We start from the raw sequence: 26,776 nt of genomic DNA, 5'->3' as shown, positions 1-26,776 counted from the left end.
TATCGCTTTTTTACGAGAAAAATAGCATAAAAATTGATTTTAAATGCTTCATGCTACATGCTACATGCTTCGAAATACGGTATTGGAATATTTTGAATTTTTTTTGTCACGAAACGCGTCGGGCGCGTCACCCTTGTTTACCCTTCGGATAGTGTCTTGAACGCTCAAACAAAATGCCACTATTTGGATATAACTATGGATTATTTTGAACCAAACCAACATTTGTTATTGAAGTAGAAGTCCTGGGAGTGCATTCTGACGAAGAACAGCAAAGGTAATCAAACTTTTCTAATAGTAAATCGGAGTTTGGTGAGTACCACACTTGGTGGGTGTCAAAATAGCTAGCCGTGATGGCCGGGCTATCTACTTAGAATATTGCAAAATGTGCTTTCACCGAAAAGCTATTTTAAAATCGGACATAGCGAGTGCATAAAGGAGTTCTGTATCTATAATTCTTAAAATAATTGTTATGTTTTTTGTGAACGTTTATCGTGAGTAATTTAGTAAATTCACTGGAAGTGTTCGGTGGGAATGCTAGTCACATGCTAGTCACATGCTAATGTAAAAAGCTGGTTTTTGATATAAATATGAACTTGATTGAACAAAACATGCATGTATTGTATAACATAATGTCCTAGGATTGTCATCTGATGAAGATCATCAAAGGTTAGTGCTGCATTTAGCTGTGGTTTGGGTTTATGTGACATTATATGCTAGCTTGAAAAATGGGTGTCTGATTATTTATGGCTGGGTACTCTGCTGACATAATCTAATGTTTTGCTTTCGTTGTAAAGCCTTTTTGAAATCGGACAGTGTGGTTAGATTAACGAGAGTCTTGTCTTTAAAATGGTGTAAAATAGTCATATGTTTGAGAAATTGAAGCAAGCGTCCCACCTAGCCCATAGAGGTTAATGAGCAGGCTAGGATTGACGTAGTCAGTATAACTATTTGTTTAGCACTTTTGAAATGTACAGCGGCAGAATTCAGAACATGGGCCGTTCTTACAGTGTTCTCCCTGTACACCAAATCAGAACCGTAGGATAAATAAAGGTGGTACATAAGCAGACAATGAAAGCTCTTACAATAATCAATGATTACATTTCTCTAAAACAGGTTATAGGCTTGTGCACCACCAAGTCAGAACAGTAGGTGAAATTAAGAGTGGTAAATAGACCAAATTATTAGGGTGAGACACATGGGCTACTAACAGCTTACTACACAACATACACTTAGTATTACTTTCTTAGCTACAGTATACACATCTCCCTGGCATATTACATCATTTATGCAGAAGCATACAATACATTTTGGACTCACTTGAACAGGAAGGTTGCACGGCGGTCGTTCACAGGCAAATTTAGTCATCAAAGTCTGGCATTCTCTGGATTTACGGTGCTTTCAAAACAACTGGGAACTCTGTTGAATCAAATCAAATCAAATGTATTTATATAGCCCTTCTTACATCAGCTGATATCTCAAAGTGCTGTACAGAAACCCAGGCTAAAACCCCAAACAGCAAGCAATGCAGGTGTAGAAGCACGGTGGCTAGGAAAAACTCCCTGGAAAGGCCAAAACCTAGGAAGAAACCTAGAGAGGAACCAGGCTATGAGGGGTGGCCAGTCCTCTTCTGGCTGTGCCGGGTGGAGATTATAACAGCACATGGCCTAGATGTTCAAATGTTCATAAATGACCAATATTGTAAAATAATTATAATCATAGTAGTTGTCGAGGGTGCAACAAGTCAGTAACACAAGAGTAAGTGTCAGTTGGCTTTTTCATAGCCGATCTTTGAGAGTATCTCTACCGCTCCTGCTGTCTCTAGAGAGTTGAAAACAGCAGGTCTGGGACAGGTAGCACGTCCGGTGAATAGGTCAGGGTTCCAGCAGGTCTGGGACAACAGGTCTGGGACAGGTAGCACGTCCGGTGAACAGGTCAGGGTTCCATAGCTGCAGGCAGAACAGTTGGAACTGGAGCAGCAGCACGGCCAGGTGAACTGGGGACAGCAAGGAGTCATCAAGCCAGGTAGTCCTGAGGCATGGTCCTAGGGCTCAGGTCCTCCGAGAGAGAGAAAGAAAGAAAGAGAAAGAGAGAATTAGAGAGAGCATATTTAAATTCACACAGGACACCGGAAAAGACAGGAGAAATACTCCAGATGTGACAGACTGACCCTAGCCCCCCGACACATAAACTACTGCAGCATAAATACTGGAGGCTGAGACAGGAGGGGTCAGGAGACACTGTGGCCCCATCCGATGAAAACCCGGACAGGGCCAAACAGGTAGGATATAACCCACTTTGCCAAAAGCACAGCCTCCACACCACTGGAGGGATATCTCCAACCACCAACATACCATCCCGGGACAAGGCCGAATATAGCCCACAAAGATCTCCGCCACGGCACAGCCCAAGGGGGGGCACCAACCCAGACAGGAAGACCACGTCATTGACTCAACCCACTCAAGTGACGCACCCCTCCCAGGGACGGCATGGAAGAACACCAGTAAGCCAATCAAGGTTGAATCATGATGACGTTATTAATCTTTAGGTTGTAGCTGTAGAAATTTACAATTCTGAGTTGGATGACCGTTCAAAACGTATTTTCCCAGTCGAAGCTCGTTTATTCCCAACTTCCCAGTTATCTTGGACTCACTGAAGTCAAGTTCTCGCTGTTCCAAGTTAACAGTTGTTTTGAGCATGGCACAAATCCTTCTTCATTGACAGCATGGCCAACGTTGAATGTTTATGATTTTAAACTTGTAAAAGTCCCAGATTTGGGACCACACAGCCACTCCACTGAATAGCAGGTTAGTGATTGTATTGCAATGCTTGAGGTTAGCCACTGTCACTGATTCCTTCCAAACCACTCATTGTGGAATTTGCAATTTCCAACTTGTTGTGTAATGGTTATGTCCGTGAGCACCGATAGATCTATAATTTCTCTTCATTATTTCTCTTCATATGACAAGGATTAAAAAGGATATGACAGTAGATTGTCAACTTGATTCATGATGATGACTGCTAGCTAAGATTTTGAAAGTATGATGTTCACATGATCAGTCCAATCAAAGCTACTGTATATATAACGTGATTTGACGTAATTTTATCTGTGGCCAGTGACAATGCACCCAAGGGGCTAGAATTTTCTAACTCTAACTTTTCTAACTCCACACTGACGTAGTGTCCTCATGAGTGACAGAACACTGAACCAATCACGGCACATCACTCCGTATTTTCTGCTGGCTTGCCCCACCACCACAGAAAGCACTGAGCTAGGTTGAAATACCTGCATTTTGGAGATGCCTTATTCTAGAAAACAAAAAAGAGACCATGTTTGTATGCAGCTTTATTAACTCAATGACATATGTATATATTTTGCATTGTTTGCAAACTGATATGTGACACATATTAATGCCAAAATAACATGCAAAATAGGCAAGCCCCAAACAAACATCAAATTTGTCAGGCTTTCAGATCGGACCAATACGCAACGTGATCGTAGTTCCACATCTTTTATTCAATCGTGAAACTAATGCAATATACAATAAACTTGAAATACAAAACAAGAAAGCCGTGATGCAGAGCAGGCATACACTACTCACAAAATTAACAACCCACGGCATACAATTGGAAAAACCCCTACATAAATATGATCTCCAATCAGAGGCAACAAGAAGCAGCTGCCTCCAATTGGAGATCAACCCAAACAAAACCCGACATAGAAAGAGAAAACCTAGAACCCAAAACATAGAAATAACAACCCAGTGTCACAAACGTCGATGAAAGGGGACCAAAGTGCAGCGGGTATAGTGCTCATCTTTTATTTTCGTAATAACATGAACACTTAAACAAAAATAACAAACCGACAATCAACAGTTCTGTAAGGTTCTCAGACTATACAGGAAACAACCATCCACGACCCACAAGAAAAAACAGGCTGCCTAAGTATGGCTTCCAATCAGAGACAACTAATGACACCTGGCTCTGATTGGAAACCATATTCGGCCACACAAAGAAAAACGAACATAGAAAATGAAAACATTTCCCCTGGAAACAAACAAACCCCAAAACACACAAAAACAACACCCCCTGCCACGCCCTGACCAACTACAATGACAAATGACCCCTTTTACTGGTCAGGACGTGACAGTACCCCCCCCCCCCGAAGGTGCAGACCCTGACTGCACCTCAAAATAAAAAACCCCACAACAACAACACCAAACCTAACGGGAGGGAAGGGAGGGTGGCCACCGTCAACGACGGTTCCTGTGCTACACCCCCCCTTCTCCAATCCTTCCACTACAGAGGTGGCTCTGGCTCCAGGCGTAGCTCCCGTTCTGCCCTGCCGACCCCCGCTGGAGGCTCTGGGCTGTAGACCACTGCTGAATGCTCTTGGCTGCAGACCACCGCTGAAGGCTCTGGGCTGCAGACCACCGCTGAAGGCTCTGGGCTGCAGACCACCGCTGATGGCTCTTGGCTGCAGACCACCGCTGAAGGCTCTTGGCTGCAGACCACCGCTGAAGGCTCTGGGTTGCAGACTACCGCTGAAGGCTCTTGACTGGGAGGCGTCGCTGGAGGCTCCGGACTGGGAGGCGTCGCTGGAGGCTCCGGACTGAGAGGCGTCGCTGGAGGCCCCAGACTGGGAGGCGTCGCTGGAGGCTCCGGACTGAGGAGCGTCGCTGGAGGCTCCGGGCTGAGGAGCGTCGCTGGAGGCTCCGGGCTGAGGAGCATTGCTGGAAGCTCCTGACTGGGGAGCGTCGCTGGAGGCTCCTGACTGGGGAGCGTCGCTGGACGGAGAGTGCGCGGAGCAGGAGGCGCACTGGAGGTCTGGCACTCAGGGCTGGCACAACCCATCCTGGCCCGATGCTGACTATAGCCCGGCAAGGGCGGAGTGCTGGCACAGGACGAACTGGGCTGTGCTGGGGAATGCGGGGCGCCGTACATAGAGCAGGCGTAGGATATCCTGGGCCCAGGATTCTCACTGGAGGCCAGATACGTTGAGCCGGCGCACTTTGTCCTGGCTGCCGGCTAACTGTCGCACGACAACGTTGAGGAGCCTGTATTGACCGCACCGGGCTCTGAGTGCGTATGGGCGACGTCGTGCGCATTCCTCCAGTCCCTTTCTCCAGAATCCAGCGTCGTCATCCGCTCTTGACTCCTCGACCGGCTCTGGTTTCCTCCATGGCTCCCTCTTAAATGCCCAAGAAGTTAGGTCAGGGTTCCCCCCGACCTAGCAAAACTCCCCTTATGCCCCCCCCAAATATTTTTGGGGCTGCCTCTTCACCTCCTGAATAGGAGGATACAACGCCTCGTAATTCCGTCGTTCCTTCTTCGCTTCCTCCAGCTCCTCCATTGGGTGCTGGTACTCCCCAGCCTGGCTCCATGGACACTTTCCACCGCGGATCTCCTCCCACGTCCACGACTCGAGATACCTCCTCTCCTGCTCCTTACCCCGCTGCTTGGCCTTCTTTTGGTGGGTGGTTCTGTCACAAACGTCGATAAAAGGGGACCAAAGCGCAGCGGGTATAGTGCTCATCTTCTTTTATTATCGTAATAATGTGAACACTTAAACAAAAATAACAAACCGACAATCAACAGTTCTGTAAGGTTCTCAGACTATACAGGAAACAACCACCCACAACCCGCAGGAAAAAACAGGCTGCCTAAGTATGGCTTCCAATCAGAGACAACTAACGACATCTGCCTCTGATTGGAAACCATACTCGGGCACACAAAGAAAAACACACATAGAAAATGAAAACTAGAACATATCCCCTGGAAACAAACACCCCCTGCCACACCCTGACCAACTACAATGACAAATGACCCCTTTTACTGGTCAGGACGTGACACCCAGACTGTCAACCAAACACCCCCTGTCACGCCCTGACCATCTACTATAGAATATGACCTCTTACACTGGTCAGGACGTGACAAAATTATTATTATTATTATTATTATTTGCTAAAAATGTTGGGCTAAAAACGGCTGGGTCTCTGCCCCACCTGCCCTGAATGACTGGTCGCCAGTGCTCGTGTGTGTGTATGACTGATCGCCAGTGCTCGTGTGTGTGTGTGTGTATGACTGATCGCCAGTGCTCGTGTGTGTGTGTGTATGACTGATCGCCAGTGCTCGTGTGTGTGTGTGTATGACTGATCGCCAGTGCTCGTGTGTGTGTGTGTGTTACTGATGGTCCTGTGGGACTTGTCTCCGTGCTGATCAATGCCATTGACTACATTGTACCGTATCTATTCTGTATGATAATATATGACTCTTTACTGAATTTTATGAGGCTGTCCACATACACCACACCTACACCTCAGCATAGTACTCTGTACACCTGAGAGGTTTTTCTCTACTGGCAGGAAAGAGAACAACTCATTCATTATTCATATCATTATCATTTATTTATTTATTTCTCTAAAGAATCAATGTTATTTCATCGTGGTTACAATATGCACAGCATGTGCCGCACACGCACACACACCATTATCATATTGGTTGCTTAAGGCTGCCCACTGTCAGACAGAAAGATGTCAGTAGTGTGTATGTGTGAGGACAGACATGTGTCTCCTCTAGGGAGGTAATTAGCTTGTGAATATTCATATATGCAAACACAACATGAATAATATCCCTCCAAAGGTTAGCTCATTAATTACAATCAACAATTAAAGGAAATACTTTTATATTGAATTATTTTGCTGTTTACATGGCGCTGATGTTCATGCATAACTTACTGTGGGGTCAAAACCCATCAGTCTGTGTCTCTATTGTACATAGTCAACAGGCCCTGTCTATACAAAGACTCATATCAATTCTGTGACTACAGACACATGGAGAATTCATTGCCAAACACACACACAAACCCTGGCACTAGCTGTAGTTGGTTGGTAGCTGAAGGGGATGTGGTCTTCGATCCTCTTCAGTCTGGTTAAATTCACTCAGATCCATTTCCAAACTACTACTGCTCTAACACACACACACACACACACACACACACACACACACACACACACACACACACACACACACACACACACACACACACACACACACACACACACACACACAAATACCCCTCACTCTCCTGTCTAGTGTGTCATGTGATAGGGCCATGTCCCAACATGGCTCTTAAACTCAGAAAGAAAATAAACATCCTCTCACTGTCAACTGCGTTTCTTTTCAGCAAACTTAACATGTGTAAATATTTGTATAAACACAACAAGATTCAACAACTGAGACATAAACTTCACAAGTTCCACAGACATGTGACTGACAGAAATTGAATAATTTGTCCCTGAACAAAGGGGGGGGGGGTCAAAATCAAAAGTAACAGTCAGTATCTGGTGTGGCCACCAGCTGCATTAAGTACTGCAGTGCATCTCCTCCTCATGGACTGCACCAGATTTGCCAGTTCTTGCTGTGAGATGTTACCCCACTCTTCCACCAAGGCACTTGCAAGTTCCCGGACATTTCTGGGGGGAAAGGCCCTAGCCCTCACCCTCCGATCCAACAGGTCCCAGACGTGCTCAATGGGATTGAGATCCGGGCTCTTCGCTGGCCATGGCAGAACACTGACATTCCTGTCTTGCGGGAAATCACGCACAGAACAAGCAGTATGGCTGGTGGCATTGTCATGCTGGAGGGCCATGTCAGGATGAGCCTGCAGGAAGGGTACCACATGAGGGAGGAGGATGTCTTCCCTGTAACGCACAGTGTTGAGATTGCCTGCGATGACAACAAGCTCAGTCCGATGATGCTGTGACACACCACCCCAGACCGTGACGGACCCTCCACCTCCAAATCGATCCCGCTCCAGAGTACAGACCTCGGTGTAACGCTCATTCCTTCAACAATAAACGTGATTCCGACCATCAACCCTGGTGAGACAAAACCATGACTCGTCAGTGAAGAGCACTTTTTGCCAGTCCTGTCTGGTCCAGCGACGGTGGGTTTGTGCCGGTGATGTCTGGTGAGGACCTGCCTTACACCAGACCTGCACGCCCTCAGTCCAGCCTCTCTCAGACTATTGCGGACAGTGTGAGCACTGATGGAGGGATTGTGCATTCCTGGTGTAACTCGGGCAGTTGTTGTTGCCATCCTGTACCTGTCCCGCAGATGTGATGTTCGGATGTACCGATCCTATGCAGGTGTTGTTACACGTGGTCTGCCACTACGAGGACGATCAGCTGTCCATCCTGTCTCCCTGTAGTGCTGTCTTAGGCATCTCACAGTACGGACATTGCAATTTATTGCCCTGTCCACATCTGCAGTCCTCATGCCTCCTTGCAGCATGCCTGAGGCACGTTCACGCGGATGAGCAGGGACCCTGGGCATCTTTCTTTTGGTGTTTTTCAGAGTCAGTAGAAAGGCCTCTTTAGTGTCTTAAGTTTTCATAACTATGACCTTAATTGCCTACCTTCTGTAAGCTGTTAGTGTCTTAATGACCATTCCACAGGTGCCTGTTCATTCATTTTTCATGGTTAATTGAACCCTTTACAATGAAGATTTGTGAAGTTATTTTGATTTTTACGAATTATCTTTGAAAGACAGGGTCCTGAAAAGGGGACATTTCTTTTTTTGCCGAGTTTAGTATCGTTTCCTTCAGGACTACTGACCAGACGGACTACTGTCTAGACTTGACAGTTCAGTATTCTGATCTTAAAGTTCTGATCATGGAATTCCCAACACGTCACGCATCTCTACCTACATTTTACATTTGTCTACCATGTCCACATAACGTCTGGATTCCATTTTCTCACGCTATATTAAAAATCTAGTTCTTCAAAATGTTATAACACAACAACAACTTGATAGCAGTAGCTAACAATTGTAGCTAATTAGCCAGCTATCCACTAACTAACCAGAAAGATAGCAAATCTAAATGGATTGCAAATGGCATAACTCTAAAGAAAAAAACATATGTGACCGACCGGCTCGATTCGGTCGTATGTAGCAACATTTTTAATTGTGTTTTTTTACATTGGATAAAAGTAAAGACTCCAAATTGGTATATCATACACTACAGTTGAGAAACAATGGGAAACTAATTCTGTTTTGAAAGTTGATAAACTTGTAACCTCACTTTTGAGAAAATAGCCCTTGAATCTTTTGGTACTACTACTGGAGAGGCCCTCTTTGTCAACACCATTCATCAATGTTCACACCATTTTAAGCCTTAGCCCCACCCATCTCTTTAAGGATTCACATGTGAGGCTATGTACTAAACAACCAAATATTTCAAGACTAAAGGCTGGTTTATATTACGGTGTGAAGATCAATTTAATCTGGAGAGCCAGAGTGTGTTCTGGGTGTTGGTAAACTCAAGGTGTTGTCAGATTGTCTGTTAATAAATTCAGAGCGTTTCACTCTTGGAGTGTTCAGAGTGCACGCTGGATGCTCTGGCCGAGGAGTAGGGTTGATCTGAGCGTTTTGACCTCACAACAGTAGTCAAGCACCCACTCTAACTGGCTAACTTTAGCTAGCTACTTCGAGACACAAATGAGAGAACAGTTCACTAACCATTACTCTCCCTAGCAGAGCTGGTTAGGCTGTTTTTATGTTATCCAGAATGTTTTTGCCAATGTTTACTGACACCGGCCATATTCAACAGGTGTTGAGCATTCTTAAATGAGTTAGTTATTCTGCGCTCTGGCACACTCAGACGAGACTGCTCTGATATCGGAGTAGATAGACGTAGCTTATAAACACGCTCTATCAACAGTTGTCGCAATGACATCATGAATATTCTATGGAAATAGTTACTTACATAGTGGAGTCTTTTGTTTAGACATGTAGCCTGCTAGCTAAATAATGAACCATAATCCCAACTCATAATGTTACTACCCTGCATGAATCTGCAGGTAGCTAACCAAAACAGGTTCTGTTAAGTAGAGTGACACAGGGGAACCCAAGAGCAGACTCAGACCAGGAAACAGGGATGAATGAACCAAAATATTTATTGTTATACAGAGAACTATGAAGTGCAGATCCGGGGAAGATCGGATGAGTTGCAGAAAAGCCAGATGTGGAGACTGAGGTTGGAGTTAGCTGAGTAGAACAGGGTAAACAGGTCCTGAGGGGAATCCAAGGTAGTGGTGGTGAGTAAAATCCAGAGCAAGGTAGTTGGGTGGTGAGATGTGGAACAGGAGACTGTAGCCAGAGACAGAGAGGTAACTGCAATGAGAGGATAAACGGTGTCAGGCAGGGAAACAGGCACAGCAGAGTAACAGGATCTTGAGTAATCATAAATGGCTAGAATCATGAACTGACTGAGCAGAGATTACGATCTGGCAGCTTGGAAGTGGCAGGACTGAGTATTTGTAGGGGTCTTGATTATGGAATAAGTTGCAGCTGGTAGGGATCTGCTCTGACTTCAGCACACCTGTCTCCAACCACACAATCACACAGAGAGGGAGAGGGAGAGGGAGAGAGAGAGAGAGTACAGGGGGAGTAACTGCAGATCAAGAAGACACTAGATGAACACCAGAGGGAGTAGCAGGAGCAGATGTGACAGGTTCAACGTTAGTTAGCTAACATTAGGTTATAACCAGCAATGCAAATGGCTCATTGATACGAATTATATAACTACACATATTATACATGTTAGGTTAGCTAGCTAGTAAGCTGGCTAATGTTAACTAGCTAGCTAACAGTACACTAACTTGAAACGAAAACAACTTTCGGACAACATTTGAAATGTGTAATATCTGAAATATCTGTCACTCCCTGATCTGTTTCATCTGTCCTTGTGCTTGTCTCCACCCCTTCCAGGTGTCGCCCATCTTCCCCACTTATCCTCTGGGTATTTACACCTGTGTTTTCTGTTTCTCTGTTGCCAGTTCCACTTGTTTGTTCAAGCCTACCAGCATTTTGTGCCTTAGCTCTTGCTTTTTCCAGTTTCTATTTTCTTGTCCTCCTGGGTTTTGACCCTTGCCTGTCCTGACCCTGTACCCGCCTGCCTGACCACTCTGCCTGTCCATGACCCTGAGCCTACCTGCCGTTCTGTACCTTGGCCTCTACTCTGGATTGTCGACCGCTGCCTGCCTTGAATCAAATCAAATTGTATTGGTCACATACACATGGTTAGCAGATGTTAACCTGTTGGGGATAGGGGGCAGTATTTGCATGGCCAGATAAAAAACGTACCCAATTTAATCTGGCTACTACTCCTGCCCAGTAACTAGAATATGCATATAATTGGATAGATTTGGATAGAAAACACCCTAAAGTTTCTAAAACTGTTTGAATGGTGTCTGTGAGTATAACAGAACTCATTTGGCAGGCCAAAACCTGAGAAGATTCCAAACAGGAAGCGCTCTCTCTGACTACTTCTTGGCCTTCTTGATCATCTCTAACCAAAACAGGGGATCTCTGGCATAACGTGATATTTTTTAACGCTCCCATAGGCTCTCAGAAGGCGCCAGAACGATGAATGGTGGCTTTGCAGGCCATGGCTGAAAAACATTAGCGCATTTGGTAAGTGGTCGATCTGAGGACAATGAGACTGGAGGCGCGTGCACGAGCCGACACCATGTTTACTTTCTCTCTCTTTGAACGAAAACAACGACTCCCGGGCGGAATATTATCGCTTTTTTACGAGAAAAATAGCATAAAAATTGATTTTAAACAGCGTTTGACATGCTTCGAAGTACGGTAATGGAATATTTTGAAATGTTTTGTCACAAAACGCGTCGGGCGCGTCACCCTTCTTTACCCTTCGGATAGTGTCTTGAACGCACGAACAAAGCGCCGCTATTTGGATATAACTATGGATTATTTGGAACCAAACCAACATTTGTTATTGAAGTAGAAGTCCTGGGAGTGCATTCTGACGAAGAACAGCAAAGGTAATCAAACTTTTCTAATAGTAAATCGGAGTTTGGTGAGTACCACACTTGGTGGGTGTCAAAATAGCTAGCCTGTGATGGCCGGGTTATCTACACAGAATATTGCAAAATGTGCTTTCACCGAAAAGCTATTTTAAAATCGGACATAGCGAGTGCATAAAGGAGTTCTGTATCTATAATTCTTAAAATAATTGTTATGTTTTTTGTGAACGTTTATCGTAAGTAATTTAGTAAATTCACCGGAAGTGTTCGGTGGGAATGCTAGTCACATGCTAGTCACATGCTAATGTAAAAAGCGAGGTTAATGCGAGTGTAGCGAAATGCTTGTGCTTCTAGTTCCGACCGTGCAGTGTTATCTAACAAGTAATCTAACAATTTCACCAGAACTACCTTATACACACAAGAGTAAAGGAATAAGAATATGTACATATTTACATATACATTTATGGATGAGCAATGGCCGAACGGCATAGGCAAGATGCAGTAGATGGTATAGAGGACAGTATATACATATGAGATGAGTAATGTAGACTATGTAAACATTATATCAAGTGGCATTGTTTAATTTGACTAGTGATACATTTATTACATCTAATTTTTAATTAATAAAGTGGCTAGAGATTTTAGTCAGTATGATAGCAGCAGCCACTCAATGTTAGTGATGGCTGTTTAACAGTCTGATGGCCTTGAGATAGAAGCTGTTTTTCAGTCTCTCAGTCCCAGCTTTTATGCACCTGTACTGACCTCTTCTTGTGGATGATAGCGGGGTGAACAGGCAGTGGCTTCGGTGGTTGTTGTCCTTGATGATCTTTTTGGCCTTCCTGTGACATCGGGTGCTGTAGGTGTCCTGGAGTGCAGGTAGTTTCCCCCGGTGATGCGTTGCGCAGACCTTACTACCCTCTGGAGAGCCTTATGGTTGTGGGCGGAGCAGTTGCCGTACCAGGCGGTTATACAACCCGACACAATGCTCTCGATTGTGCATCTGTAAAAAATCGTACGTGTTTTCGGTGACAAGCCACATTTCTTCAGCCTCCTGAGGTTGAAGAGGCGCTGTTACGCCTTCTTCACCACGCAGTCTGTATGGGTGGACCATTTCAGTTTGTCCGTGATGTGTACGCCAAGGAACCTAAAGGTTTCCACCTTGTCCACTACTGTCCTGTCGATGTGGATAGGTGTGGTGCTCCCTCTGCTGTTTCCTGAAGTCCACGATCATCTTCTTTGTTTTGTTGACATTGAGGGTCATTTTCCTGACACCACACTCTGAGGTCCCTCACCTCCTCCCTGTAGGCTGTCTCGTCGTTGTTGGTAATCAAGCCTACCACTTTAGTGTCGTCTGCAAACTTTATGATTGAGTTGGAGGCGTGATTGTCCAGGCAGTCATGGGTGAACAGGGAGTACAGGAGAGGGCTGAGAATGCACCCTTGTGGGACCCCAGTGTTGAGGATCAGCGGGGTGGAGATGTTGTTTCCTACCCTCACCACCTGGGGGCGGCCCGTCAAAAAGTCCAGGACCCAGTTGCACAGGGCGGGGTCGAGAAACAAGGTCTCGAGCTTAATGACGAGTTTGGAGGGTACTATGGTGTTAAATGCTGAGCTGTAATCGATGAACTACATTCTTACATAGGTATTCCTCTTGTCCAGATGTGTTAGGGCAGTGTGCAGTGTGGTTGCAATTGCATCGTCTGTGGACCTATTGGGGCGGTATGCAAATTGGAGTGGGTCTAGGGTGTCAGGTAAGGTGGAGGTGTTATGATCCTTGACTAGTCTCTCAAAGCACTTCATGATGACGTAGGTGAGTGCTACGGGGCGATAGTCATTTAGCTTAGTTACCTTAGCTTTCTTGGGAACAGGAACAAATGTGGCCCTCTTGAAGCATGTGGGAACAGCAGACTGGGATAGGGATTGATTGAATATGTCCATAAACCCACCAGCCAGCTGGTCTGCACATGCTCTGAGGACGCGGCTAGGGATGTCGTCTGGGAAATCACATTTTGCAATAAACTGGGTACTATGCTAACAACAATAAGCTATAAGCTAAGCTAAGCTAAGCTATACAGTTAGCATTAGCATCATCTAATATCGATAATAACATTCTAAATATCCCCTTACCTTTGATTATCTCCATCAGAAGGCGCTGCCAGGGATCCCAGGTCCAGAACAAATGAGGTTTCTTTTGACAAAGTTCATAATTTATGTCCAAATAGTTAGCGTTCAGTAGGCTCCCACAAAATGAGGTGGGCAGTGTAAAGTCACGCCGAAAAGCTAAAAAAAAACTAGTAAATAATCTATTTACGTTTGTTCAAACATGTCAAACGTTGTTTAGCATTAATCTTTTGGTCCATTTTTAACGTGAAACATCAGTAAACATCAGTAATATTTTCACACAACCTATCAAGTGTCTAGAATAAACGATTATGACAAAGACACTCTTCTCAGATTTATGCGCAGGCGCAAAAAATGAAGTGATGACGTGTCAACTTCCAAGCATTCTAATTCGGTCTGTATTCATCACAGATGCTTCAAACAACTTTCTAAAGATCGTTGACATCTAGTGGAAGCAGTAGGAGTTGCGAACTGAATCCTTTCTCACTATGGTATCTATAAAACAATGACACTAAATAGTACAGTCACAAAATTCACATTTTTTTAATCTATTTTTCACAGGTTTTTGCCTGCAATATGAGTTTTGTTATACTTACAGACACCATTCAAACTGTTTTAGAAAATTCAGAGTGTTTTCTATCCAAACCTGAACAATAATATGCATATTCTAGCTTCTGAGTTGGTGTAGGAGGCAGTTAAAAATGGGCACATATTTTTTTCCAAAATTCTCAATACTGCCCCCTAGCCCGTAGAGGTTAACACGTTTAAATGTTTTACTCACGTTGGCTGTGGTGAAGGAGAGCCTGCAGGTTTTGGTAGCGGGCCATGTCAGTGGCACTATATTGTCCTCAAAGTGTGCAAAGAAGTTGTTTAGTTTGTCTGGGCGCAAGACGTTGTTATACGCGACTGGGCAGGTTTTCTTTTTGTAATCCGTGATTGACTGTAGACCCTGCCACATACGTCTCGTGTCTGAGTCATTGAATTGCGACTCTACTTTGTCTCTATACTGACGCTTAGCTTGTGCATTGTGTCCCGCCACCCACCACCCACCAACCCCTCTTTTACGCTACTGCTACTCTCTGTTCATCATATATGTATAGTCACTTTAACCATATCTACATGTACATACTACCTCAGTCAGCCTGACTAACCGGTGTCTGTATGTAGCCTCGCTACTTTTATTGCCTCGCTACTGTATATAGCCTGTTTTTTTACTGTTGTTTTATTTCTTTATTTACCTATTGTTTACCTAACACCTTTTTGCCACTATTGGTTAGAGCCTGTAAGTAAGCATTTCACTGTAAGGTCTACACCTGTTGTATTCAGCGCACGTGACAAATAAACTTTGATTTGATTGCCTTGTGGAGGGAATAGCTACACTGTTTGTATTCGGTCATATTTCCGGTCACCTTGCCCTGATTAAAAGCAATGGTTCGCGCTTTCAGTTTTGCACGAATGCTGCCATCAATCCGCGGTTTCTGGTTGGGGAAGGTTTTAATAGGTGCCTTGGGTACAACATCTCCGATGCACTTGCTAATAAACTCAGTCACCGAATCAGCGTATACATCAATGTTGTTGTCTGAGGCTATCCGGAACATATCCCAGTCCACGTGATCGAAGCAATCTTGAAGCGTGGAATCAGATTGGTCGGACCATCGTTGAACCGACCTGAGCACGGGCGTTTCCTGTTTTAGTTTCTGTCTATAGGCTGGGAGCAACAAAATGGAGTCGTGGTTCGATTTGCCGAAAAGAGTGCGAGGGAGGGCTTTGCATGCGTCGCGGAAGTTAGAGTAGCAATGATCCAGAATTTTGCCAGCCCGGTTCGCGCATTCGATATGCTGATAAAATCTTGAGAGACTTGTTTATAGATTAGCCTTGTTAAAATCCCCAACTATAATAAATGCAGCCTCAGGATATGTGGTTTCCAGTTTACATAGAGTCCAATGAAGTTCTTTCAGGGCCGTCGATGTGTCTGCTTGGGGGGGATATACACAGCTGTGATTATAATTGAAGAGGATTCTCTTGGTAGATAATGCGGTCGGCATTTGATTGTAAGGAATTCTAGGTCAGGTGAACAAAAATACTTAAGTACCTGTATGTTGTTATGATCACACCATGACTCGTTAATCATGAGGCATACACCCCCGCCCTTCTTCTTACCAGAGAGATGTTTGTTTCTGTCGGCGTGATGCGTGAAGAAACCGGGTGGCTGTACCGACTCTGATAACATATCCTGAGTGAGCCATGTTTCCGTGAAACAGAGAATGTTACAATCTCTGATGTCTCTCTGGAAGGCAACCCTTGATCGAATTTCATCTACCTTGTTGTCAGGAGTCTGGACATTGGCGAGTAGTATACTCGGGAGTGGTGGGCGATGTGCCCGTCTACGGAGCCAGACCAGAAGACCACTCCGTCTGCCCCTTCTGCGGCGCCGTTGTTTTGGGTCGCCTGCTGGGATCCGATCCATTGTCCTGGGTGGTGGGCCAAACAGAGGATCCGCTTCGGGAAAGTCGTATTCCTGGTCATAATGTTGGTAAGTTGACGTTGCCCTTATTTCCAATAGTTCCTCCCGACTGTATGTAATAAGACTTAAGATTTCCTGTGGTAACAGTAAAAAAAATGAAATACTGTATAGTTTCCTAAGAACGCGAAGCGAGGCGACCATCTCTGTCGGCGCCATCAAAACAGACTAAGTTTTGAACCTGTCATTTGCCTGCCCTTTTTGTTACAATAAACATTTTACTTCACACAGTCTGCAATTGGGTCTTACCTTGATTCCTGATACTTTTTTACCCGTATATATAAATGGACGCTTCTCCTTCTCTGTCACGGATGCTATTGTTGCCCTTAGTTTGAAGATGTAACAGGTGTTATTATACAACAGCCTTCTGTGTGTTCTCTTTTCGACTCCGTCTGCATATTTGCAATCAAATGCCAACATTTTCTGCATCTCCTTAACTATCATACTGTAATTCCACCGTGCATTCCACTGATTTCAAAACTCGGTCCTCCAGAAAGTGGAGAGCAACACTTATTCAGTTCTACTAAGTGATCTCTTTCAAAAAAGCCACGTTACAAAGGATTACCTACACATACTGAGCAGCTCATATTATAGACAGAAACATTCTACAAGGCAGACCAATCTGAACTCAGAGAGGAGAAACTGAGAAGATACTGAGCGGAGAGGAGACACAGAGGAGAGGAGTCACTGAGGAGAGGAGACACAGAGGAGAGAAGACACTGGGACAAGAATAAACACAGAGGAGAGGAGACACTGAGAAGAGACACAAAGGAGAGGAGAAACTGAGAATAAACAATGAGAGGAGAGGAGACACAGAATCAAAACAGAGAAGAAACAATGAGTGTAGAGGAGAAACTGAGAAGAGAAGAGAAACTGATAAGAGAAGAGACATTAGGAAAAGAGGGGACACTGAAAAGGGAAGAGGCACTGAGAAGAGAGGAAACAGAGAAGAGAGGAAACACAGAGGAGAGGAGACACTGAAAAGTGAACAGGTACTGAGAAGAGGAGACTGAGAAGAGTAGAAACAGTAAGAAGAGAGGAGAAAATGAGAAGAAACACTGAGAGAAGAGGAAAAACCACGAGGAGACGTGACACATAGGAGAGGAGCCACTGAGAGGAGAGAGTGAGAGGAAATAAGTCACTGAGATTAGATACTTAACAGAGAGGAGTCACTGAGGGGAGAGGAGAAACTGAGAGGAGACACTGAGAAGAGAAACTAAGATGAGAGGAGACACAGAGGAGAGGAGACACTCTGGGGAGACACTGAGAGGAAATAAGTCACTGAGATTAGATACTTAGAAGAGAGGAGTCACTGAGAGGAGAAACTGAGAGAAGACACTGAGAAGAGACACTAAGATGAGAGGAGACACTTAGAGGAGAGACCGAGAGTAGAGACTGAAACGTGAAGAGGCACTGAGAACAGAAGACAAATTGAAAAGAGAGGAGACTGAGTAGAGAGGAGACTGAGAAGAGAGGAGACTGAGAAGAGAGGAGGCTGAGAAGAGAGGAGACACTAAGAAGAGAGGAGACAGAGGAGAGACACCAAGAAGGAAGGAGACTGAGAAGAGAGGAGACACTAAGAAGAGAGGAGGCACAGAGGAGACAATGAGAAGAGACACTGAGAGAAGAGGAGACACTGCGAGGAGAAGAGACACAGAGGAGACGAGGCAAATAGGAGAGGAGCCACTGAGAGGAGAGAGTGAGAGGAAATAAGTCACTGAGATTAGATACTTAACAGAGAGGAGTCACTGAGGGGAGAGGAGAAACTGAGAGGAGACACTGAGAAGAGAAACTAAGATGAGAGGAGACACTGAGAAGAGAGGAGACACTGAGAAGAGAGGAGACACTGAGAAGAGAGGAGACACTGAGAAGAGAGGAGACACTGAGAAGAGAGGAGACACTAAGAAGAGAGGAGACTGAGAGGAGACGAGACACATAGGAGAGTAGCCACTGAGAGGAGAGAGTGAGAGGATTGGAGAAACTGAGAGGAGAGGAGACACTGAGAGGAGAGGAGACACTCTGGGGAGACACTGAGAGGAAATAAGTCACTGATATTAGATACTTAGAAGAGAGGAGTCACTGAGAGGAGAGGAGACACTGAGATGAGACACTGAGAAGAGACACTAAGATGAGAGGAGACACTGAGAGAAAACACAGAGGAGATTCAGAGAGAAGACAATGAGAGGAAAGGAGACACTGTGAGGAGAGGAGACACTGAGAAGAGAAACAGATGATACACTGAGAGAAGGTAATAATAGGAAAATAGACACTTAGAGGAGTGGAGACATTGAGAGGAGAGGAGACAGAGGAGACACTGAGATGAGAGGAGACACTGAGAGGAGACACTGAGAAGATACATGAGAAGAGACACTGAGAAGAGACACTGAGAAGAGACACTAAGATGAGAGGACACACTGAGAGGACACACTGAGGAGACACTGAGAGGAGACACTGAGAAGAGAGGAAACACTGAGAGGAGACACTGAGAAGAGAGGAAACACTGAAAGGAGATGAAACACTGAGAGGAGGTGCTGAGAGGAGACACTAGGAAGAGACACTGAGAGGAGTGGAAACACAGAGGAGATGCTGAGAGGTGACACTGAGAGGAGACACAGAGGAGGCACTGTGAGGAGGCACTAAGAAGAGAGGAAACACAGATGAGACACAGTAGAGGAGACACTGAGATGAGACACTGAGGAGACATGGAGAGGAGACGCGAAGAGGAGAGGAGACACAGAGAGGAGACACAGAGAGGAGACAAAGAGAGGAGACACAGAGAGGAGAGACAGAGAGGAGAGGAGACACTGAGAGGAGAAACTGAGAGGAGAGGAGACACAGAGGAGAGGAGACGCTGAGAAGAGATGCTAAGAAGAGACCCTGAGAGGAGAGGAGACACAGAGGAAACACAGAGAAGATGCTGAGAGGAGACTCTGAGAAGAGACATAGAGGAGAGGAGACAATGGGAGGAGACACTGAGAAGAGACACTGAGATGACATGAGACACTGAGAGGAGACACTGAGATGAGAGGAGACACTGAGAGGAGATACTGAGAGGAGACACTGAGATGACATGAGACACTGAGAGGAGACACTGAGATGAGAGGAGACACTGAGAGGAGATACTGAGAAGAGACACTGAGATGAGAGGAGACACTGAGAGGAGATACTGAGAGGAGACACTGAGATTCTCCCAACCAATTGTGCTATTTTGTTAGTTTTTTTGCGTTTGATCTAACTTTAACGAGTCCGCCGAGAAGGATATCCTGCTTTCACTGGAACAGGCCTAGATCCTAACGGGATAATCTTAATCGTAGGTCTTTAATTTTATTTTCCAATGGGACATTAAAACTGTAACATCTTATGTTTCACCGAGACGTGGCTGAATGAAGATGCGTACAATATAGAGCTAGCGGCATTTTCCATGCACCGGCAGAACAGAGACGCTACCTCGGGTATAATGAGGGGTGGGGGTGTATAAGAGCACAAGGCGAGACCCAGATGCAGACACAGGAGGCAGATGGTTAGAGTCCAATCCAAAAGGGGTAGGCAAGAGAATGGTCGTGGACAGGCAAACGGTCAAAACCAGTTCAGAGTTCCAGAGGTACAGAATGGCAGGCAGGCAGGCTCGAGGTCAGGGCAGGCAGAATGGTCAGGCAGTCGGGAATGGAGTCCATAAAAACAGGCAAAGGTCAAAACCGGGAGGACTAGTAAAAGAGAATAGAAAACAGGAGCACGGGAAAAACACACTGGTTGGCTTGAACATACAAGACGAACTGGCACAGAGAGACAGGAAACACAGGGATAAATACACTGGGGGAAATAAGCAACACCTGGAGGAGGTGGAGACAATCACAAGGACAGGTGAAACAGATCAGTCCATGACAGGGTGTGTGTCTATTAGTGAATAACATCTGGTGCGCAATGTCTAATATTAATTAAACAGGTCAACATTCACATAGCCGCTGGGCCAGACAGATTACCAGGATGTGTACTCAAAATGTGCGTGGACCAACTGTCAAGTGTCTTCACTGACGTTTTCAACCTCTCCCTGACCAAGTCTGTAATACCTACATATTTCAAGCAGACCACCATAGCCCATGTGCCCAAGGAAGCGAAGGTAACCTGCCTAAATGATTACCGCCCATGCCACCACGTCTGTAGCCATGAAGTGCTTTGAAAGACTGGCCATGGCTCACATCAACAGCATCCTCCCGGACACCCTAGACACACTCCAATTCGCATACCGCCCCAACAGATCCACGGATGACGCTATCTCAATCGCACTCCACACTGCCCTTTCTCACCTGGACAAAAGGAACACCTATGTGAGAATGCTGTTCATTGACTACAGCTCAGCATTCAACATCATAGTGCCCACGAATCTCATCACTAAGCTAAGGACTCTGGGACTAAACACTTCCCTCTGCAACTGGATCCTGGACTTCCTGACGGGCCACCCCCAGATGGTAAGAGTAAGGAAACAACACGTCTACCACACTGATCCTTAACACTGTGGCCCCTCAGGGGTGTGTACTTAGTCCCCTCCTGTATTCCTTGTTCACCCATGACTGCGTGGCAAAACACGACTCCAACACCATCATTAAGTTTGTTGACGACACAAAAGTGGTAGGCCTGATCACCGACAACGACGAGACAGCCTACAGGAAGGCGGTCAGAGAACTGTCAGTGTGGTGCCAGGACAACATCCTCTCCCTCAATGTGAGCAAGACAAAGGAGATGACCGTGGACTACAGGAAAAGGTGGGCCGAACAACACCCATTAACATTGAAAGGGCTGTAGTGGAGCGGGTCGAGAGTTTCAAGTTCCTTGGTGTCCACATCACCAACGAACTATCATTTTTTATTTTTTTATTTCACCTTTATTTAACCAGGTAGGCCAGTTGAGAACAAGTTCTCATTTACAACTGCGACCTGGCCAAGATAAAGCGTAGCAGTGCGACAAAAACAGCAACACAGAGTTACACATGGAATAAACAAACGTACAGTCAATAACACAATAGAAAAATATATGTACAGTGTGTGCAAATGTAGAAGAGTAGGGAGGTAAGACAAATAGGCCATAGAGAGGCGAAAAAATTTGAATTTAGCAAATTAACACTGGAGTGATATATGTGCAGATGATGATGTTCAAGTAGAGAGACTGGGGGTAAAAACATGGTCCAAACATTCCAAGACAGTTGTGAAGAGGGCACGACAAAAACTATCATGATCTAAACACACCTAGACAGTTGTGAAGAGGGCACAACAAAAACCTTTCCCCCTCTGGATACTGAAAAGATTTAGCATGGGTCCCCAGATCCTCAAAAAGTTCTACAGCTTCCCTCCCTTTTGTACACTGCTGCTACTCACTGTTTATTATCTATGCATAGTCACTTGGACCTCACCTAGATGTACAAATTACCTCAACTAACCTGTACCCACGCACACTGACTCAGTACCGGTGCCCCCTGTATATAGCCTTGTTATTGTTACTCTATGTTACTTTTTATTATTACTTTTTATTTTAGTCTACTTGGTAAATATTTTCTTAACTCTTCTTGAACTGCACTGTTGGTTAAGGCTTAAGGGCTTGTAAGTAAGCATTTCACGGTAAAGTCTGCACTTGTTGTATTCGGCGCATGTGACAAACAAAGTTTGATTTGAGAGGAGAGGAGACAGAGGAGACACTGAGAGAAGAGGAGACTCCCGGAGGAGAGGAGACACTGAGGAGAGGAGACGCTGAGGAGAGGAGACGCTGAGGAGAGGAGACTCCCGGAGGAGAGGAGACGCTGAGGAGAGGAGACGCTGAGTGGAGAGGAGACTCCCAGAAGAGAGGAAACAGTGAGAGGAGAGGAGACACTGAGAGGAGACACTAAGAGACACTGAAAGGTAAAATGTTACAGTATGAAAGTAGTGTTTGAGGAGTGAAGGGAAGTGTTCGTAAACTCTCTCCTCCTATTAACCACATTTATTTTTTTCAGCGCCAATTGAAACAGCAAATTTATCTCATCCAGACTCATCTGAATGAGCTTTGAAGTCATCTTGGTAACTGGAATCACTTTCCCTCCAAAAAGACTGTGCAATATTTACCACTCTTCACGGAAATGTAAATGTAATTTTTTTTTTTTTATCCTTAGTTTTAATCAAAAGCATTTTAATCAGACAGTCTACAGGTCAGCTAATGACTTCACAGAGATGGGCCGTCGCCGGGAGGTTAGCTTCAAAGCGCTAGCTCATTAGTGTTAGTTCCTCTGATTATGATAGTCAATCTCACATACTCTCCATCTCTCACTATCACACTCAGCTGTCATTAGCCAGCTAGCATCCTTAGAATGATTAGCAGCCAAGGTCAGTGTTTGAAGCACACACACACTCACACAACCCAGCCTTTCAAAATGTCTCCCAATACTCTGCCCAGAGTTTCAGTGCTGTAATTGGAATCTTCTATGCTTATCACTCAAACAGAAGGGACAGGAAGTAGGGTTATAACCCTGATTATTTGATGCTGAATCAGAGGACAGCATGATACGGTTGCCCCGTTAACATGTTTCTTACAGTTTTTTTTCAGTTCTTTAAGCACAATTTTGAAAACAAGGCCCGGTTTGTCAAAACACTACACCAAAGTAGCACAACACTTCAGATCATTTGCAAAATGGAACTTTTGTCAAAACTATACACGACTTCATAAAAACTATATTTTGTTACCAAACGAAACACACATTTCATATGACTTCAATCTTTTTGAACCAGTTACACACTGCTGTTTCTAACCTAAAACACTTTTAGCAAGTCTAATTTTCAGTGATTAGAGTACTGTAAATGAAGAGAAACATACACAGAGAAAGTGCAACGATACAAACACTACACAAGACCAATGCTGCAGCCTGAGGAAAATATCATTTATTTCTCTCCATATACCCAAATCAGTCAACATGGAGAATCACAACAAAACATGTCCCAGTTTTCATGCTACTACAGTAGTGTGCATAACACTGTTAGCTCAGCAAACAACAGACAAACGTAAAATACTGTATCCAGTACAGGTTACAATTACAGTAAATAACAACAACAACAAACATAAAAAATAATCTGAAAGAAACGGACAATATTGTACAGAAAATACTACAGTAAACATACTATACATTATCTCTTTGCCTAGCTGGATCTGGCCAGAGAATTTCATCAACATCAGCAATAGCAATAGCAAGACAACGCGGGAAGAACCTCCTTGAATGTCGAATCAATCCTTGCACAGCTGCGGCGTCGACTTCGTCACAGGCGTCCTCCATGGCCTGAATGAGGGGTACCTGGGGTTGGAGATCGTAAACCTTCCACCGCCATGCAGAGAAAAACTCTTCGATAGGGTTTAGGAACGGAGAGTATGGTGGAAGGTATAGTACTGTCAACTGTGGATGGTGTTGAAACCAGTTCTGGACCAAAGCAGAGCGGTGGAATGACACATTGTCCCAGATGACGGTGTACTGCATCTGGTGCATTTCATTACCTGCTGTGACGATGTGGTGCAATCGGTCCTAAAATGTGAGAATGTGAGGTGTGTTGTAAGGGCCCATTTTGGCATGACGGAGGGAGAACCCCATGCTGTGAAATGGCAGAATGTGAGGTGTGTTGTAAGGGCCCATTTTGGCATGACGGAGGGAGAACCCCATGCTGTGAAATGGCAGAATGTGAGGTGTGTTGTAAGGGCCCATTTTGGCATGACGGAGGGAGAACCCCATGCTGTGAAATGGCAGCGCAAAGGGTGATGTTACCCCCACGTTGCCCTGGGACATTGATTATAGCCCTGTGGCCAATGATATTTCTGCCTCTCCTTCTTGCTTTTGTGTGGTTGAACCCTGCCTCATCAATATATATGAATTCATGCAGGATTTCCTCAGCATCCATCTGCAAAACTCCCTGAAATACAGTGAAAGACAAGATTGTGTAGTTCAGGATAGGTCTAGTATACAGTCAATGTAAAAAAGTCATGTGTGCAGTATGCAACATCACAGTGCTAAAGTGAACAATACAAACCTCTACATACTCATGCCGCAGCCGTTTGACCCTCTCTGAATTCCGCTCAACAAGGCATCTCGATAAAGTTGTTTTCATTTGAACCTGATGTCTTTTCAGGATGCGTGCCAGTGTTGACTGAGAGACCTGATGGACATTATTGAAAATGGCATGGTCACCGATAATGTTGGCTTGTAGTTCTCTGAGCCTGATAGCATTATTAGCCAAAACCATGTTTATTATCTCTCTCTTTTGTTCTTGCGTGAATATGGGCCCCCTTCCTCCTTGTCGTTCCCGACCCTCAATCCTATGTAGAGAATAATACATGTAACTTACTGTACAATGTCACAGGAAGGGGTATCACAAGTGCTGATATGGTGCATACAATAAGCGGCTGATTACTGTAACTGTAGACAGATCTTCTTTTACCTGTTTTCCTGTCGAAAAGTCCTTATGACAGATGCCACTGTATATCTGCTAAGACTTGGCTGAACTCTCAGTTCAGCCTCCCTCAGCGTCAATCCGTGGTTCACAACATGGTCCACTAGTGTTGCACAAATGTAATTTGATAAGTTTGGTCCTCTTCTTCTTTGCGCACGTTCTCCTCCTGCTTCAGGTCTTCCTCGACATCTGGCTCGGCCTCTGCCTCTTCCTCTACCTCCTTCTCCTCCTCCTCCTCCTCTGTGTACTCCTCCTCTCACCCTCACTCTTCTTCTGACTCCTTCCATTTTGGTTGAAGGCAGGTGAACCTACCTGCTGCATTTTTATAGTGCTTAAACCTGATTGGTGTGTCTACAATTTAGCAATCATGTGTTTGTGCAGCTGATGGCTGTGTTTAACAGATTGGCTCATAGGTGTGGTCATTTCATAGTCAGTGCTTTGGAATTGCAAGGAAGTGACATCATGATATACTTCTGCGTCTGATGTATACAAGTGTGTTTAGTGTTTTGCAAATAACTGTGTGTAATGTTTTGCAAATAGAGTGAAGCCTGCAATGTGCTTACAGTTGTGCAAATCTAGCCTTGTGTTTCGCTCCTTGAGTGTAAGGTTTTGCTAATTGTGGGAAAAGTTACATTTTAGTGTGTAAGCAATCATAAAAAACTGTAAACAGCTGTTTTGCTGTATTGCTTTTTACTTATTATAAAGTTTACAGTAACTTATAGTATGGATTGCATTCTGACATTTCTCAACAACACTATAAATAGCTGTTATTTAGTCAGTATCGTTATTATGACGACACTAAGACATTATGAAGATGGAATATATGCTCATAACAAGTATGTGTGTGTGTGTGTGTGTGTGTGTGTGTGTGTGTGTGTGTTATGTGTGTGTGTGTGTTGTGTGTGTGTTATGTGTATGTGTGTGTGTGTGTTATGTGTGTGTGTGTTATGTGTGTGTGTGTTATTTGTGTGTCTGTTATGTGTGTGTGTGTGTGTGTGATTGGTGTCTTTGTTGTGTGTGTGGGTGTTATGTGTGTGTCTGTTATGTGTGTGTGACATGTATGTGTGTGTGTGTGTGTTATGTGTGTTGTGTGTTATATGTGTGTGTTGTGTGTGTGTGTGTTTTGTGTTGTGTGTGTGTGTGTGTGTTGTGTGTGTGTGTGTTATGTGTGTGTGTGTGTGTGTGTGTGTGTTATATGTGTGTGTGTGTGTGTGTTATATGTGTGTGTGTTATGTGTGTGTGTTATGTATGTGTGTGTTATGTGTGTGTGTGTGTGTTATGTGTGTGTGTGTGTTATGTGTGTGTGTGTGTGTGTTATGTGTGTGTGTGTCATGTGTGTGTGTGTGTAATGTGTGTGTGTGTTTGTGTGTGTGTAATATGTGTGTGTGTTATGTGTTATGTGTGTGTGTGTGTGTTACGTGTGTGTGTTTGTGTGTGTGTGTGTTACATGTGTGTGTTTGTGTTATGTGTGTATGTGTGTGTGTTGTGTGTGTATTTGTGTGTGTGTGTTATGTGTGTGTTGTGTGTGTGTGTGTGTGTGTGTGTGTGTGATATGTGTGTGTGTGTGATATGTGTGTGTGTGTGTGTGATATGTGAGGGTGTGTGTGTGTGTGTGATATGTGAGTGTGTGTGTGTGTGTGAATGTGTGTGTGTGTGTGTGTGTGTGTGTGTGTGTTAGCTGCTACGCCTCACAGAGCAGGATGGGAAACATCCCCAGCTTCCAGTAGCAGTAACTACTACCCAGCACACCATTACATTTTTTACATTTTAGTCATTTAGCAGACGCTCTTATCCAGAGCGACTTACAGTAGTGAATGCATACATTTCATACTTTTTTTTAAAAAAAATTCCTGTGCT

The sequence above is a fragment of the Salmo trutta genome, unplaced genomic scaffold (genome assembly GCF_901001165.1).
Source record: "Salmo trutta unplaced genomic scaffold, fSalTru1.1, whole genome shotgun sequence".
NCBI lineage: Eukaryota > Metazoa > Chordata > Actinopteri > Salmoniformes > Salmonidae > Salmo > Salmo trutta.
Note: the sequence above shows the minus strand (reverse complement) of the source record.